The sequence below is a fragment of the Miscanthus floridulus genome, chromosome 14, assembly GCF_019320115.1.
Source record: "Miscanthus floridulus cultivar M001 chromosome 14, ASM1932011v1, whole genome shotgun sequence".
Lineage (NCBI taxonomy): Eukaryota > Viridiplantae > Streptophyta > Magnoliopsida > Poales > Poaceae > Miscanthus > Miscanthus floridulus.
In genome coordinates, this window is record NC_089593.1 from 94395026 (window position 1) to 94412795 (window position 17770).

The following is a 17770-nucleotide window of genomic DNA, read 5'->3' on the forward strand; positions in this document are numbered from 1 at the left end:
CGTTTCCTTTCTCGCATGATGTTGTTCTTTTCTTGGTTTTTGTCACAATCGACGACCTCTGTTTTGTTTCCTTAGGAGCTCGAGACCCAGTCCCTCGGGAAGTCGGTCTTTCTCCGGTGGGAGAAGGGCATCTGGGACCAGCTTCAGCGGCAGAAGGGCCTTCTTGTCAATGCTAACGAGCTTCTGTCGGCGCAAAGCACGGAGGTGGAGGACCTTCGCCTTCGCTATGCTGACGTGAAGGTTGAGGCAGCCACGGCCCAGACGCAGCTCGCCCCTTTGGCGGCGTGGGTCAAGGAGCTGGAGGAGGAGCTTACCCGCGTGGTCAGCGATCGGGATGCCTTCCAGTCCTGGGCCGAAGAAGCGATGGCCTCGGGCAAGGCCCTCGCCGAGCAGCCAGGGGCAGAGGAGAGTGCACACCGGCTGACAAAAAGCGCTCTAAACGAGGCCCTTGCTGCGGTTGAGGCCTCGCAAATCGAGGCTGTGGTTTTGAAGGGGGCGGTCGAGGGTGAGTTCCAGTCCCCTTGTTTTGTTTCCTTTTCCTTACGTTCGCTCCGTAACTTCCTTGTATGACGTAGAGCTGGGAAGTGAAGCTTCTAGGGCGGCCGAGGCCTCTAGGGTCGAGGCCCAGCGGTTGAAGGAGAAGGCCGAGGCCTGTCAAGCCGAGACCCGACGCTAGGAGCAGAAGGCCAAGGGTGAGTTCCGTGGGCTTCCATCCCTAACTTAGGTTGTTCTTTCTTTCGCTCGACCTCATTCCATTTTCCGCGGTGCAGAGTCAGAGGCGGAGATCATTCGGGCCGCCGAGGCTTCCAGCGCGGTGTAGACGGTGCTCAAGACCGAGATTGGGGAGCACGAGGCGCTGAAACGTGCTGCCCTTTCCGCCTGCGAGGCCTTGGAGGTCAAGGGGGTTCAGTCAGGCAGCTCCCTTGGGAGCCGCTTGACTGCGCTGAGCAGCCAGATGTGCGAGCGGCTCCGAGGGGCACTACACACGGGTGTCAAGCGGGCGTTGGCCGTCATCTCCTCTCACTATCTTGGCATCGACCTCCCGGCCATCAGTGATGGCTATGTTCTGCCTGATGATGACGAGGAGGCCGACACAGCGGTCGTGAAGCTGATGGAGGTGGTGGAAGGCCCTGGCACAGCGCTGGCGATGCTCTTCGAAGAGGAGGTGGTTCCTCCCCTACCATCTGCCGATGCTGAAGGCCCTGAGCCTTGATCTGGGCCCCGAGGGCTATGTAAAAATAGAATAGGGGTTATTTTTTGTATCGTAACACTTGTGGCCATCGAGGCCTTTATTTTTGAAGTACTTGTATTTCTTAGTTGTTTTTCTTATGTTTCCAAGCCTCTGCCCTCTATTGCTCCTGATCGGATTTCATTTGCAAAACACCCCCTTGGGGCCTAAGCCATCCCTTGAGCGAGAGGTAGTGAGGGAGTGCCGTAGCCCGGAGGCGTAGGCCATCTCGTGACTCTACCGACCTCTTGCTTAGGAAACAGACCTTAGTCCGAGGAGTTTTTACAACTGATTCGTCAAAGCCTGCTAGGGACTTGGCGTAGGAATTTTTGCGAAAAACAACTGAAGAATGGTGCGTGGGACCTAGGGGACACCTAGGGGGGGTCCCCTATCTAGCCCCTGAGGGAGGCTTGGTTCTGCCAAGGCAGAACCGAGTCTCCCTTGCCATGTTACTGTATTGTTAAGGCCTACGATGGGCTCGGGGGGTTTCTTGAAAAGTTAGACCAACTAAAGAATGCTTTTTAATTGTATTTCGAGAAACGACATATACAATGCTTGGAAATTTAGGGATAAAAGCGACGTAGCTATTCTATGTTCCAAGCATTGGTGAAGACTTTGCCCTTCTCGTTGGCCAGCTTGTAGGTCCTGGGCTTCAGCACTTGGGCGATGATGTACGGTCCTTCCCATGGTAGGGTCAGCTTGTGGCGACCCTTGTTGCTCTGTGCTATCCTCAACACCAGGTCACCTACCTTCAAGTCTCGGTCTCGGACACATCGGGCCTGATAGCGCCGCAGGCTCTACTGGTATTTGGCCGAGTGTAGTAGCGCGACATCTCGGGCTTCCTCTAGTTGATCAAGGGCATCCTCTCGGGTGGTGCGGTTACTTTGTTCGTTATAGGCTTGCAGCCTCGGGGAACCATATTCCAAGTCGGTGGGGAGGATGGCCTCGACCCCATAGACTAGGAAGAAAGGCGTGAATCCCGTGGCTCGGCTTGGAGTGTTCCTCAGGCTCCAGACGACCGACGGGAGTTCGGCGAGCCATTTCTTGCCAAACTTTTTCAACCAGTTGTGAATCCTTGGCTTGAGGCCTTGTAGGATCATGCCGTTGGCATGCTCTACTTGGCCGTTGGTCCTTGGGTGTCCTACGGCCGACTAGGCCACACGGATGTGGTGGTCATCGCAAAACGTCAGGAACTTTTTGCCGGTGAACTACGTCCCATTGTCGGTGATGATGGTGTTGGGGACCCCAAACATGTGGATAATGTCAGTGAAGAACAGCACTACCTGCTCAGATTTGATTCGATTGATCGGACGAGCCTCGATCCATTTGGAGAACTTGTCGATTGATACCAATAGATGGGTGAAGCCCCCGGGGGCCTTCTGTAGAGGCCTGACCATGTCGAGCCCCCATACGGCGAACGGCCACATGATGGGGATGGTTTGTAGGGCCAGGGCCGGGAGATGTGTCTGCCGGGCATAGTACTGGCATCCTTTGTAGGAGCGTACTAGCTTGATAGCGTCGGTGACTGCCGTCGGCCAATAGAACCCTTGGTGGAAAGCGTTCCCTACGAGCATCCGAGGCGCTGCATGGTGCCCGCAGGCGCCGGCGTGTAAGTCCCGAAGCTGGGCTTGGCCCGCCTCGGCACTGATACACCGTTGGAGGACACCTGAGGGACTTCGCCTATACAATACGTCATTGTAGAGGGCGTAGGTCTTGGCTCAGCGCGCAAGCCATCGCGCTTCAGTTCTATCGTCAGGAAGCTCCCCTCGATCAAGCCAATCGAGGAATGGGACTCGCCAATCCACGTCCTGATCAGTCTGCGGAGGCTCGGCATTGACTTCCATGACCTCGCGCTCGGTCAAGGGGGTCTCGGCAGCAGAGGGGGCGTCGAGCTTTGCCATGGGTTCCACAGGTGGGCCCTCCTCTGTTGCCGAGGTGTGGCCAATGGAAGGTTTGTGGAGGTCTCTGGCAAAGACATTCGGGGGGACCGGGGCCCGTGCCGAGGCCATCTTTGCCAGCTCATCGGCGGCCTCGTTGTACTTCCGTGCGACATGATTTAGCTCGAGACCGTCGAACTTGTCTTCTAGGCGTCGTACCAACTTGCAGTAGGCCTCCATTTTGGGGTCAAGGTAGTTTGACTCCTTCATCACTTGATCTATGATGAGCCACGAGTCACCTCGGACATCGAGGCGCCGTGCCCCAAGTTCGATGGCGACTTGTAAGCCGTTGATGAGGGCCTCGTATTTGGCCACGTTGTTGGAGGCGGTGAAATGGAGCCACACCATGTAGCGCATGTGTACTCCGAGGGGTGAAATGAAGAGCAGACCCATGCATGCCTCGGTCTTCATCAGGGATCCGTCGAAGTACAGGGTCTAGCACTCCGTCTGAATTTGAGTAGGTGGTAGTTGGGTATCTATCCATTCAGCCACAAAATCAGCCAAGACCTAAGACTTGATCGCTTTTCAAGGTGCAAAGGTCAAGGTTTCCCCCATAAGCTCGATAGCCCACTTGGCTATCCTGCCTGAGGCCTCCTGGTTATGAACTATCTCGCCCAGGGGGAAAGATGACACCACAGTCACTAGGTGCGACTCGAAGTAGTGATGCAGTTTGCGCCGGGCCAGGACCACGGCATAGATCAGCTTCTGGATGTGGGGGTAGCGTGCTTTGGTCTTGGAGAGCACCTCACTGATGAAATAAACAGGTCATTGGGTGGGCAGAGTATGCCCCTCTTCCTACCTCTCCACCACTACGGCAGCGCTGACCACTTAGGTCATTACGGCGACGTAGAGTAAGAGGGTCTCGTCCATGGCTGGGGGTATCAGGACGGGAGGATTTGTGAGCAGTGCTTTGAGTCCGTCGAGGGCTTCTTCAGCCTCGGGAGTCTAAGAAAAACGCTCGGATTTTCTCAAGAGTCGGTACAGAGGCAAACCTTTTTCGCCGAGGCACAAGATGAAGCGGCTCAGGGCCACAAGGCATCCCATGACCCTCTGTACTCCCTTGAGGTCTCTGATTGGTCCCATGCCGGTTATGGCCGAGACCTTCTCTGGGTTGGCTTCAATGCTGTGTTCCAAGACTATGAATCCTAAGAGCATACCTCGGGGGACCCCGAACACACACTTCTCGGGATTGAGCTTGATGCCCTTCTCTCTAAGGCATTTGAAGGTTATCCTCAAGTCATCGACGAGACCCTCGGCCTTTCTGGTCTTGACCACGATGTCGTCTACGTAGGCCTCGACGGTCCACCCAATGTTGTCACCAAAGACCTGGGTCATGCACCGCTGGTATGTGGCACCTGCGTTTCTGAGGCCGAAGGGCATCGTCATGTAGCAGTACATGCCGAATGGTGTGATGAAAGAAGTCGCGAGCTGGTCGGACTCTTTCATCCTGATTTGATGGTAACCTAAGTATGCATCAAGGAAGGACAGGGTCTCGCACCCTATAGTAGAATCAACGATTTGATCGATTCGAGGTAATGGGAAGGGGACCTTTGGACAGGCTTTGTTCAAACTGGTGTAGTCTACACACATCCTCCATTTCCCATTTTTCTTCTTGACTAACATGGGGTTAGCCAACCACTCTGGGGGGACACTTCCTTAATGAACCCGGCCACCAAGAGTTTCTGTATCTCCTCACCGATGGCCCTACGCTTTTCCTCGTCGAAGCGGCGTAGGCATTGCCTCGTGGGTCTAGATCCGGCCCGGATGTCTAGGGCATGCTCGACGACCTCCCTTGGTATGCCCGGCATGTCCGAGGGACTCCATGCGAATATGTCGTCGTTTGCACAGAGAAAGTCGATGAGCACGGCTTCCTATTTGATGTCGAGGGTGGCGCTGATCCTCAGCGCTCGGTCGTCAGGGCAGGCGAGGGTGACCGGGATGAGTTTGATGGTTTCTGCAGGCTTGAACGCCCCCACGCAATGCTTGGAGTCAGGCACCTCACCACTGAGTTGGTCGAGGTGGGCGATGAGGGTCTCGGCCTCTGCAAGAGCCTCGGTGTACTCGATGCATTCAACGTCGTAGTCGTATGCATGTTCGTACATGGACTCAATCATGATGACACTGCTAGGGCCTGACATCTTGAGCTTGATGTAGGTATAGTTGGGCACTGCCATGAACTTGGCATAGCACGGCCACCCCAGAATGGCATGGTAGGCTCCCCCGAACCCGACTACCTCGAAGGTGAGGACTTCCTTGTGGTAGTTGGAGGGGGTGCCAAAGCAGATAGGAAGGTCAATGCGCCCGAGGGGTCACATGCGCTTCCTTGGCACGATGCCATGGAAGGGTGCGATGTCGCCTCGGAGCCTCGACCGGTCGATCTCCAAGAGCTCTAGGGTGTTGGCATAGAGGATGTTGAGGCCGCTGCCTCCGTCCATCAACACCTTGGAGAGTCGGGTGTTGCCGATGATCGGGTCGACAACCAATGGGTACTGCCCAGGATTCAGAACATGGTCAGGGTGGTCATCTCGATCGAAGGTGATCGCCTCTCAGGACTAGTCGAGGTACTGGGGGTGGCCACCTTGACTGAGAAGACTTCTCGGCGTTCCCTCTTGCGCTACCGTGCCATGAGGCATGCCGAGGGCCCACTGAAGATCATGAAGGCATTGCGTACCTTGGGGAACCCATCATCCTTGTCCTCGTCCCGGTCGCCAACGCCCTTCTGCTTGGTGTCGTCGTCGGGGAGCCCGAGCCTGGTGTAGTAACGCCACAACATGGTGCAATCCTCGAGAGCGTGCTTGACTAGGCCCTGGTGGTAAGGGTAGGGTTTCTTGAGCATGTCATCGAAGGGCCTAGGGCCTTTGAAGCCTCAGTGGTTCTTGCATTCCGCGGCCATGACCAGATCGGCCTCCAGGACCTCCTGCTTCCCCAGGCACCCCTTTTTCTTTCTCTTGGGTAGGTGGGAGGCTGAGGCCTCGGGGGCCTCATCCCTCCGCTTACCCCTGGTGTCGGTGTCGGGGAAGATGGTCCAACAGCCTCTTCACCCGAGGCAAAGCTGGTGGCGATGTCGAGGAGCATGGCAGCAGAGCGCGGCACGTTCCGACCTAACTCTCGAACCAAGTCCTGACAAGAGGTGTCGGAGAGGAAAGCCTAGACGATCTCCGAGTCGCCGACACTAGGCAACTCGGTGCACTATTTGGAGAAGCGCCGGATGAAGTCTCGGAGAGACTCTTCCGGCTTCTGGCGACAACTCTTAAGATCCTAGGAGTTCCTAGGGCGCATGTATGTGCCCTAGAAGTTCCCAATGAAGACCCTAACCAAGTCGCGCCAGTCGTGGATTTGCGAGGGAGGAAGGTGCTCGAGCCAGGCTTGCGCTGAGTCTGACAAGAGCAAGGGGAGGTTGCGGATGATGAGCAGGTCATCATCCATGCCACCTAGCTAGCAGGCTAGGCGGTAATCGGCAAGCTAGAGTTCAGGGTTGGTCTCGCCGCTGTACTTCACGAGATTGGCTGGTTGTTGAAACCGGGCGGGGAAAAGAGTAGCGCGGATGGCCCTGCTGAAGACCTGAGGGCCTAGCGGCTCAGGGGAAGGACTGCGGTCCTCCCCGCTGTCATAGCGACTGCCCCAGTGTGGGTGGTAGCCCCGAGCGGGCCCCTTGTTGTCGTGGTGTCGTCGCCTACTGACCACCTCATGGTCTCCCTGTACCTTGCGTCGATTGCCGAGGCGGTCCAGAAGCACGGGGGCCCTATGGGCTATCGGCGCTCGATCGGGCTCAAGACGAGCTGGGGCTTCCCTATCCTGCTGAGGCAGTGCCATGGGCAGGTTCGAGGCATCCCCATGTCGTCAAGAGGTGGAACTCTCAGCCTGCTGAACTATGGCGGTCTCTAGGAGATCCCAGAGCTCACCACGGACCCGTCGCCCCTTCGTGGTAGAAGGCTCAGGCATTGCGCAAACCAGCATTGCTGTAGCCGCGATGTTCTGGCTAGCGCGATTGAAGACTAGGGGTTGCTCACTCCCTTCATCGTCATGGATGCGGTGATACACATCGCGGGCCCTCCGTCGGGCTCCCCCGCCTTCGCCATGACCTCGCTGTTCCTGTTCGAGAGAGTCTCGAAGCTGCTGTAGAAGGAGTTGGTCTTGTTCGACCTTGGCCTGGAGCTCATGGAGCTGTTCTAGGTCTGGGCGCTGAGGTCGCGCAAGAGCGACGTTCTCATTTCGTGCGGCCAGCAGGACGGCGCGTGGAGGTGTGGCGGCGCCCGTACCTGGGTGAAGCAGGGAACGGTACCTGCCGCCTCGTCCTCTTCACCCGCCCTCGGCATCCCGAGCCCGACGTGAAAACACTCGCGAGTGGGGTCGTAGGTGCCTTCGTCGTCGGAGTTGGAGTAGCCAAAGCAGTAGTCGCTTGCGACCAAGAACTGGCGCAAAGCCCCAGGGTCGTTGAGTTCGGAGAAATCCACTCTGGGCCATGCCTCGTTCTCATCCGAGGAGTCGGCATGGGTGCTCAGGTCAAGAGCGAAGCGCTGGCGGCGTTCTAAAGGATGCTCGTGAGCGGCAGTGTAAGCGTAGGCATAAGAGGCGGCAACATTTCTCAACCCAAAGGGGTATGGGGATGGTGCCATCGCCAGATTCTGCCCCGCTGGGGTCGGTTCTTCAGGGAGTGGTGGAGCGGAGCTTGATGACTGGGCATTGCCGCATGCCCTAGGTGACTTTCCTTTGTCTAAGCTCAGGCTAGACAGGTCCCCAACTTGGGACCCTATGCCAATAGCTGGTCATAGGATATCGGCAGGGGGTGGCGTGCCGCCCCAGATTCGCGTAGCGTCGGGGTGGCCTTGTTCATGTCGTGCTTGGCGAGCGCGACGAGAGCGGCCGCCCGGGCGCCGCCTGCGCCTGGGTTGCCGGTGCATAACTTCATCATCGGACAGTGGGGCTCGAGGGGTGAGGAGTACCATGTCATACTCATGCCCTAGAGACATGAACTCTAGGCTCCCGAACCAAACCACGGTGCTGAGATGCAATGGTCGTATGGGGTCTGCCATCCGGAACCTGCTGGGATGATGAAATTGACACGCAGACGCCCCTACCTGGCGCGCCAACTGTCAGTGTTTCGGACCGGGGGGTCCTCAACCAACTAGTGAATTTGTTCTGCGTGCTCCCAATTCCAGATGGTGATACAAAGAGACACAAGATTTATACTGGTTTAGGCAATCGAGGCCCTATGTCCAGTCTGAGAGGTCAATCTTGTATTCCTTGCACCAAAGTGCTCGTAGTAGGGGGTTACAAGCTAGGGGAGAGAGGGAGCTGGTCCCAGGTCTCGGCAGGGATGTCGTGCGGGCCGCTTGAGGCGTTGCTCTCAGGCGGCAGGGATGTGCGCATGTGTGTGTGTTACAAGGTGTTCCCCTTTTTTCTAAAATGGCCCAAGTCCTCTCCTTTTATAGCCTGAAGGGAGGACAAGGATGGTACATGAGCAAACTATATGGTGTCGTGTGAACAGAGGCAGCGTGTTCGGGCCCTGTAGCCTGTTCCTGTGGTGGCGTGGTCGTTGGAGTGGTTCGTCCTTGGAGCACTGGGGCGGCGTGGTCGTCCGATCAGATCCTGTGCGTCGTGGGAGCCCTAGGACTGCCTCGGAGTGGGTGCGGCGGTGAACGTGTAAGCCACTGTGGACAAATTGTGCGCGAGGCCGAGACTTGGTCGGTGCTGAGGCTGCACCGCGGTGGAGGGGTCTCGGCAGGCGCGAACCCCAAGATAGCTGAGACCTTGGTGTACAGTGCCGAGGCCTCAAGTGGGCAGCTGATTGTGGGCATAGCGTTAGGACATAGTGGCCGGTAATCCTCGCCGTACCCTGTCCCAGCCGGTATGGCACTGATCGTGGGCACAATGTTAGGACATAGTGGCCGGTAATCCCCGCCGTGCCCTGTCCCAGCAGGTATGGCGCTGATCATGGGCACAGCGTTAGGACATAGTGGCCGGTAATCCCCGCCGTGCCCTGTCCCGGTAGGTATGGTGTTGATGCGACCTCGGGTCCCATCGGCCATTCTGTGGCGTTGAGCCCTCGTCCGGCTGAGATTGCGGGAGTGGTTGAAGCTTTAATGAGACATGACGCGCTGTCTAGAGGGTTGGTCGAGGCGAGGGGTGACAGGGTGCGAATGACCCGGCCTCGAGCGACACGGAGAACGAGGCCTCGCACGAGACGGAGATTGGGCTCCTTGCCGAGGCCTCGCGCGAGACGCCTCGCGTGATACGGAGAATGCACCCCCTGCCGAGGCCTTCTGCGGAGAGCCTCGGGTGAGGCGGAGACGGCGTTCCCTACCGAGGCCTTCCCTGGAGAGCCTCGCGCGAGGCAGAGTTTGCGTTAGGATGCCGAGACCTCCTGCTCGAGGCTCGAGGCGAGGAGGAGGAGGACCCAGTGGGCTCGGTCGTGGCAGATGTGGGGCCCATGGCTTACCTTCTCTCTTTATTTTTTAGATGGGACTTTAGCGACCCATTTGATGTTTGCTTGGGGTACCCCGTTCTAAGGTACCCGACAAGAAGGTACTTAGCTAGACTTACCCGACATAATTGAAAATAAAGTGACACCAAGAATTATGAAGGGCTTTATAGTAGGATAGCTGACTCATTTGCAAAAAGGCATTTTTAGCATTTCAAGAACCTTTCCAAAAGCATTATTGTCAAGTTAATTATTATTAACATGTCGACTATACTTGCACCTATACTAGAGCAAGCATGTGATTAAGCAAATAATGATAACCAATGATCATTAACAACTTCCATAATGTCATATCCATTATAACTGTCCAAGTGTTCCATCAACATTACTACGATGAAGTAACTCAAGTCAAGTGTTCACTATCCGGTGAACGATTGCGATTCGAATCGATTATTAACCAGCTGGTAATTTATTCCTTACACAAACCTCACTCACCCGCTAAAGTGAGATATCGGTCACCGAGTCAACTATCCAAGAAAAATAATCTCGAGTTTGCCAGGAACCACATGTATCCTGGGGCCGACCGACTGCCTTTCGGTCTTATCATCGTGCCCCCGTGTCCTACCACACCTGCTCCGGTACAGTGCACTACGGGCAATCCACTCGGCCCGAATAATCTCCCAGCTTCGCAGTCGAAAGGTACGTTATTTGGCTAGCTAAATGTAAGGCATGCGTTCAACATGACCCGAGGCCCAACAACGGTTGGTCCTTAATCGACACAGACGAAAAGCACTACAGTCCAAAACCCTGTAAGTCTCCGTTCGGTCTCAACTTCAAATTAACACTTAGTTATACCATGACTACATAGTTATTCAAGTAGATCTAGGTAACCACCTATAGCTCGCAGGTGATAGGAAATCACCCGACTTCTACCGGTCTAAGCCAACTAAGCATTGACTCGACTGCGGATACCAAGATAACAAGGATATAGTATAACAAAGGTAGACAAGGTATAATGCAGCAACGGTTGTAAATAACTCCTGAACGTAATGCATCAATTAAAGTAAAGCATTAATTAATAATCGCAAACCGGGGAGAAAAATGCTTCGGGGCTTGCCTCTCTCGAAGGAGCTCGGGCGGTGATTGGGGCACTCCGGAAGTTCCTCAACGTCCTCCTCGTCTGCTTCGGTCACTTCTTGTGGCTACACCTCGAGCTGCTCCTCGGGCTCCTCGGGTATGATGACCGGGCTCTTGGTTTGCGATCCTGTATGATGCAGGTGCGTAAGTGCTTATGCAAAAGGTGCATCGGATGAAATGAACACAATGAATATGCTTGCATGCAAGGTAGTCAACATCATCCAAGAACATGTACTACAAGCACATGTTATCTACTGCATTCTCTTCTACTACTAATATGCTAAGTCAACACATCTCATTAAATGCTTCAAAGTTACACCAAAGCTTCACTAATTTCTTAATCATGCATAAAGCAACATTTGATTAAACCCTAATTAATAATAAGTTTGAATAGCAACATCTATTTTTATATCATAGAAAAATCTTAGAAAATTACCATGGCACAGTACTACCCTAAGTAGTCTACCATCAAATTTTTATGGCATTTGGATAAGTGGAATAGCCTACACAAAAATGACAAGCTTCTACCTAAATATGAGCATGAAAATACTTTGTATTATGAAAAGTGTCAAACAATAGATTTAGTATTTTTCCCATGATCTTCATAGCATATAATCACTGTACAAAAATTTTCACATGCATGTTTTATACAAATTTTGCTCTCTAGCAAAAATAATAAAAATCAACCATTAAAGGCACTTGAACTACACCTCATAATTTTTCTACAGGACATGCATGGCATATATTTTTCCTAGAAAGTACATTACACAAGAAGGGTAACAAACTTGGAATCATATTTTTCTGAAACATATAGGATTTACTAAACATTTCACAAGATATCAGCAATATCAAGAATTAAATAAAGCCCTACATTAAAGTATCTCAAAAATGACATGCAGTATTTTTATCATGTAGATCTGGTGACAAGGAACACAACAAAATTTGTTTCATCAATTTTGGAGCAATATAACTTGAGATATATATTTTACAAGCTTTTTAAATCAATTTTTGAAATCATTTTCTTTAAAATTGAAATTCCACCGACCCAAAACTGCTAGGTGCACCCGGTGCAGTGCGCCCAGAGGTGCTGCCAGGCGGGACCTGTGGTCAATCCGGGCCCACGTGTCAGCCAGAGCCGAGCAGGGGCCGTCGCTGACCGGCCGGCTTTCGCCGCCGGTGAACTCGCTAGCGGTGAGGTCACCACTAGGGGCTCCCCGCAACGAGGCAGACCCGGTGCGCCAAGAACGGGCACTGGAGGAGCTCGGAAGGGAGCTCGACGGCGCGCATGGCAGAGCGGTGGCGTGGCTCGTCGGCAGTACGCCGACTCCGGCTATGGCAGGACGCGGGGAGGCGCGCATGAGATTCGCGAGGGCAAGGCGGAGCTCACGCGCGCGAAAGGAAGGAGAGATGTGGAGAGAGAGGGGGTGTCCACGGGAGCAGAGCTCTGCAGTGAGCTCGGCCAGGCTCCGGCAAGCAATTCCCGAGGAAGGGGAGCTTACCACGGCAAAGCGACGCGAGCACTGGGTGCGTGAGGTGGAGGCGGAGCTGTTGGCGATATGGAGTGGCCTACGGCGAACGGGAGCGGCCAGAACGGCCAATGCCAACGATGGTGCTTGTGTGGGTGGTGGCAGGTGCGTGCGCTGCTGCTGCTTGCATTGGCTAAAGAGAGGAAGCAAATGAGATGGAGAAGGGGGAGGCCGACGCGGCACGGCGAGTGTAGGCGCGACAGGAAGGGCGCGGGGCAGGCCGGCGGTGCCGCACGGCGTACTTGCCGGCGCATGGCTGCCACGCGGCGTGCACGCTCTGTCGCGGTCGGGCAAGTGCATGGCGAACGGGCATGGTGCGCGGGAGTAGGAGCGCGGCGTGGAGGTAGGCCAGGCCGGCTGGGCCGAAAGCGAGGCGACGGCCCATCCAAGGTGAAAGTGATTTTTTTTTCAATTTCTTACTCTCCCAAATTCATTCAAATGAATTTTTGAACTTTTTCAAAACAGTTTCAAAGTTTGGCCCAAAAATAAAAGTTGCTCAAAAATTTATTCTCTACAACTTTGCTTTAGGGACCAACTAAAAATTTTGCATAGATTTTGAATTGGGAAGTAAAAGCTAAATAGGAAGGATTTTTGACCATTTTCAATAATAATTTCAAAAGCATATTTTGTCAAAAGTTTAAATACAAACTTTGCTCCAAATATTGTGCTAAATAATTCTAGATGATTTACAATTATAGCCAAACATGTTTTATTAGCCTAGCAAGCATAATTAGGGCAAAAATAACTCTAAACCAGTGTATGCAACATTCATGTATCACGAGCATGTTTCATATGTTTCAAAGCATTATTTCAGTTATTATTTACATGATTAGGCATGTATGATTAGGATGCTTGATGATGCATAATATGCATGATTTGCAGTGCCTAAATGCTTGCATAACACCGAGGTGTTACAGCCCTCCCCCCTTATAAAAATCTTGTCCCGAGATTTGGGTTACGAACCATTTGTTATAAAAATCTTCATAAGCTTTTTGTAGATATTCTTCCATTTCCCAAGTTGCATCCCCCTCATCATGATGATTCTACTGTATCTTGTATGTTTTCACCACACTATTCTGAGTAGCACGTTCTTTAGTGTCTAACACACGGACCGATTGCTCACGATACACCAAATCTGATTTGAGTTTGATGCCTCGAGGTTCTATTCTTTCCTCCAGAACACGCAAACACTTCTTGAGTTGTGATACATGGAAAACTAGGAAGATGGTACTCATTGTCTCAGGTAACTCTAACTTATAAGCTATTGGACCTCTTCTTTCCAAAATCTTGTATGGTCCTACGAATCTAGCGGCAAGCTTTCTTTGGACTCCAAAACGTTTCTTCTTCATTAGCGTGACCTTCAGATAAACATAGTCACCCACTTCAAACACAAGGGGTCTCCTTCTTCTATCTGCATAACTTTTCTGACGTGATTGGGCCGCCTTCATATTTTGTTGAATAATATGAACTTTCTTCTTGGCCTCTTCTACAAAGTCAATACCATAATACCTTCTTTCTCCTAGCTTGACCCAATTTAGTAGTGTTCTACATTTTCTGCCATACAAAGCTTCGAATGGAGCCATCTTGATGCTTTCTTGATAACTATTATTGTAAGCAAACTTAGCTAAAGGTAACCATGACTCCCATGAACCCCTAGAAGACAACACACAGGCTCTTAACATATCCTCTAGAACAGCATTCACTCGTTCAGTCTTACCATCTGTCTGAGGATGATAAGCGGTACTACGAATCAAACTAGTTCCCAAGACTTTGTGCAAATGTTCCCAAAAGTGAGTCATGAACTATGGCCCTCTATCAGATACTATAGTCTTTGGTATACCATACAACCTCATAATTTATGCAATATACTTCTTGGCATATTGAGGTGGTCGATAATCTGTCTTGACAGGTAAGAAATGAGCAGTCTTGGTAAGATGATCCACAATCACCCAAATTGAATCATGTCCCTTTTAAGTAGTGGGTAAACCTGAGATAAAATCCATACTTATATCATCCCACTTCCAACTAGGTATGGACAAAGGTTGCAACAAACTGGCAGGTTTCATATGAATAGCTTTTACTCTACAACATGTGTCATATCTGGCAACATAGGCTGTAACTTCTTTCTTCATCTTGGTCCACCAATAATGAGGTCTCAGTTCTTGATACATCTTACTACTTCCCGGATGGATAGATAGCTTAGAAAGGTGAGCTTCATCCATGAGTTTATTCTTAAGCTCTCGATCCTTGGGAACCACAAGACGGTCGTCAAACCACAACACGCCCTGTTCATCCACTCTAAAGTGCTTAGACGGCTCTTCTTTTATTTTCTCTTTGATGTGAAATATTCCCTTGTCTATTTTCTAGCCTTCTATTATCTTACTCTCCAAATAGCAACTAGTCTGAATACTATGTAACACAGCAGGATGCATTAGATCGAACCCATCTTCAAGTAATGGCTGCACATTCAAGCAATGTGACTTTCTACTCAAAGCATCTGCCACTACATTGGCCTTTCCAGGATGATACTGCACATTCAAGTTGTAATCTTTGATCAATTCTAACCATCTTCGCTGTCTCATGTTCAGCTCTGGTTGGGTAAAGATGTACTTAAGACTCTTGTGATCTATGAAAATATTGCACACATTACCAAGTAGATAATGTCTCCAAATTTTTAGGGCATGCACAACTGCAGCAAGTTCAAGATCATGTGTCGGATAGTTGACCTCGTGCTTTCTCAACTGACGTGAGGCATAAGCAATGACTCTTCCTTCTTGCATAAGAACACAGCCCAATCCAGTTTTTGATGCATCGCAAAACACATCAAATGGTTTCTCAATGTCCGGTTGTGCTAGAACAGGAGCAGTGGTCAACAGTCTCTGCAAGGTGTGGAAAGCTGCTTCACACTCCTCTGTCCACACAAACTTGTGATCTTTCTATAGTAGACTTGTCATTGGCTTGGCAATCTTTGAGAAGTCCGGTATAAAATGACGATAGTAACCGGCTAATCCTAAGAAACTTCTAACCTCAGGAACTATGGTCGGTGCCTTCCAATCCATAACCTCTTGTACCTTACTTGGATCGACTGAAACTCCATTTTCTGACAGAATGTGACCAAGGAAAGGAACTTTCTTCAACCAAAATTCGCACTTGCTAAACTTAGCATATAGCTTATGATCTCTAAGTCTGGTCAAGACAATTCTCAGATGCTCTTCATGATCCTTCTCGTTCTTAGAGTACACCAGAATGTCATCAATGAACACAACCACAAACTTATCCAATTCTAGCATGAAAATTGTATTCATCAAAAACATAAAGTATGCAGGAGCATTTGTCAAGCCAAAGGAAATGACAAGATACTTATACAACCTGTATCTGGTGGAAAATGCGGTTTTCGGTATATCTTGTGGCCTAATCTTGATCTGATGGTAACCGGATCTCAAATCTATCTTAGAGAACACCTTAGCCTTGGCTAACTGGTCAAACAGAACATCAATATGAGGCAAGAGATACTTATTCTTGATGGTTGCAGCGTTAAGTGGCCTATAATCCACGCACATTCTCAACGTGCCCTCTTTCTTCTTCTTCACAAACAAGGCGGGACATCCCTATTCAGACTTGCTTGGCTGGATAAACCCCTTTTTCGATAACTCTTCTAGTTGCTTCTTCAGCTTAACTAATTCATCTGGAGGCATCCGATAGGGTCTCCTTGAAATCAGAGCTGTTCCGGGGATTAACTCAATTCCAAACTCAATATTCCTATCTGGCGGAAGACCAGGTAACTCATCTGGGAATACATCTGGAAACTCACACACTACCAGAATCTGATGAATAGGAATAACTTTAGTAGCACATGTCACACTTATAAGGTCCGTTCTCTGAGGCAATAGTACTTGGAAAGTACCCTCACCCTAGGGATCCTTAAGGGTAAGTACCCGACTTCCTGTATCTATAACTGCTCCCCAATCCTTCATCCAATTCATCCCTATAATGACATCCATAATTAGTCTAGGCATAACTATCAAGTTCACTCAAAACTTTCTGCTACCTAATTCAAGGGTTGCCCCTCGAACCATCTGATTGGTCAAAACATCAGCCCCCGCTGAACTTATATGGTAACCATAACCCAATTCTGTGCATAGTTATTCATGTTTTCGTGCAAATGCTTGACTCATAAAAGAATGCGATGATCCAGAATCAAATAGAACAACTGTAGGGTGTCGATTGATAGGAAACTTACCAGCGGTTACGGGCTCTCCCTCAGGAATCTCATCCATAGTCATACTATGCACCCGAGCAGTATAGGTCTACTGCTTCTTCTTGGGCGGATAAGGACAAAACCTTGAGAAGTGGCTGGGTTGATCACACTTGTAGTAGGGTCCCCTTACTATACCAGCAGATCTCACAGCTCCCTTGGAACTGCCCTGTACCGCAGTTGCGGCTGCCTTGTTGGACTGCACTGCCATCTTGTAAGGCTTCTGTGGTCCCCTGAAATTCTGACCTCTCTACTGTGGTGGCCTGAACCTAGCGCTAGGTGCAGATGAACGATAGGGAGGATGACCTCCCGTAGTGCTCTTGCTTGGGATAGACCACCTTCTAGTGCTCTCTTGCGAGTCTTGGCTGCGGTACTGGCGTTGTTGTTCTTTTCCTGCTTCAGACAATCACTAATAAAGTCATTGAATCTGGCGCGGGTGTTGGTACCCACATGCTTCATCATCTTTGGATTGAGTCCTCTCTTGAAACTAGCGATTCTCTTAGCATTGGTGTCAACCATGTCAAGAGCATAATGGCACAAGTTGTTGAAAGCATGCAAATATTGTGCCACAGTTTTGGTGCCCTGATTCAATGCCAAGAACTCTCCCAACTTCATCTCAGTCAGCCCGGGTGGAATATAAACTCCACAGAAGGCCTCAATGAACTCTCTCCATGTAATCTGAGCATTTGGAGGGAATGTGGTGCGATGGTGCTTCCACCACATTCCCGCTGACCCTTGCAACTGATGTGCAGCATACTTAGTTTTCAATACCTCAGTCAGCCTCAACACATGGAATTTATCTTCCATAGTGTTGATCCATTCTTCAGCATCGAGTGGTTCTGTTGCTTCCTTGAATATTGGTGGCCTAGTGTCCATAAAATCCTTGAAGTTGCTGTACTAATTCACCCCATTGACACCACCCTGATTGTTACCGTGTTGAACATTGTTGGCGATGGTACGTAGAAAATCCTCCATGTTCTTCTGGGATTATTTCGTGTTACGCTGACTCTCGAGCAACTATGCGAAGAACACCTCTAGGGTGAGCGAGGGAGGAGGTGGCAAATGTGGTTCATGGGGGGCTCATTGTTGTTGACGTTGTTTCCACCACTTCCACCTGTCCCAACACCATTACCACCTGTCTTAGCGGCCTCATAAGTGGTACGGCGAGTATTTGTCATCTGCATATTTCAGCAACAAGTAATGATTGAGTGAAGCTGTAATAATTGTGAGTGAATGAAAAATTATGTCGTACTGAATTTACTGGAG